This window comes from Falco peregrinus, chromosome 21 (assembly GCF_023634155.1).
Source record: "Falco peregrinus isolate bFalPer1 chromosome 21, bFalPer1.pri, whole genome shotgun sequence".
NCBI classification, from domain to species: domain Eukaryota; kingdom Metazoa; phylum Chordata; class Aves; order Falconiformes; family Falconidae; genus Falco; species Falco peregrinus.
The window spans coordinates 291,960-293,233 of NC_073742.1; the positions used below are offsets into that span (position 1 = coordinate 291,960).

The 1,274-nt window shown below is 46.7% G+C and overlaps 1 pseudogene; it reads left to right on the top strand.

Annotated features, from left to right (window-relative positions):
- Positions 1-347: 347 nt before the first annotated feature.
- On the top strand, positions 348-914 carry LOC129782971 (NADH-ubiquinone oxidoreductase chain 2-like; annotated as a pseudogene).
- Positions 915-1,274: the final 360 nt, after the last annotated feature.

Sequence of the window (1,274 nt, forward strand, 5' to 3'; positions counted from 1 at the left end):
GGGTAAAGGGTTGTGAATGCGAAACACTCCGCAGCACAGAAGCTTCAGCTCGTGGAACAATACCTGCAACATAAGCAGAATCAGTAACAAGGTGGAGCGGTACATTCCATTCTCGGAAAACACGAACAACTGCATTCAGTTCTCCTGTTTGAGGTGAACCGGAGACCGTCTCTATGTCCGAATCCCATTGCCTCCGTTGAAAACCTTAGGAAGACAGGAATTGAACCTGCACAGAAGAGATCAAAGCGCTCCATACTCCCCTTATATTACTTCCCAGTAGGGTCAGCTAAACAAAAGCTATCGGGCCCATACCCCGAAAATGATGGTTTAACCTCTTCCTCTACTAAATGAGCCCCGTCACAAAACTAACGTTCTCCTTAAGCCTTCTACTAGGAACAACCATCACAATTTCAAGCAACCACTGACTGCTAGCCTGGCCTGGCCTAGAAATCAACACCCTTGCCATTATCCCCTTCCTTTCAAAATCACACCACCCTCGAGCTATGGAAGCTGCAATCAAATACTTTCTCGTCCAAGCAACCGCCTCCGCATTAATCCTCTTCTCAAGCACAATCAACGCACAGTTCACCGGACAATGAGACATTCCGCGACTAAGCCACCCAACAGCCTCCCTACTACTAACTACAGCAGTCGCAATAAAACTAGGCCTAGTACCCTTTCACTTCTGATGTCCAGAGGTCATACGAGGCTCACCTATAACCACTGCCCTACTCGTCTCTACATGAATAAAACTCCCCCCACTCACTCTTCTTTTCTTAACTGCCCCCTCACTGAACCCACTCCTACTGACAACCGTGGCCATTGCATCCGCAGCCATCGGAGGGCCAACAGGACTCAACCAAACACAAATCCGAAAAGTCCTAGCTTTCTCATCGATCGCCCACCTAGGCTGAATAACCATCATCCTCATATACAACCCCAAGCTAACATTAATAACCTTCTACCCATACTCCTTAAGAACCGCCTCCATTTTCTTAGCCCTCAACACAACCAACTCCTCAAAACTATCCACAATAATAACCTCCTGAACAAAAATACCATCACTAAACGCATCCTTGACGCTAGCACTACTATCCCTAGCCGGCCTGCCCCCACTCACTGGCTTTTTACCAAAATGACTCATTATCCAGGAACTAACTAAGCAAGAGATATCAACCGCAGCCATAATTATTTCAATACTCTCCCTACTAGGTTTATTTTTCTACCTACGCCTTGCATATTGCTCCACAATCACACTCCCACCAAACACTACA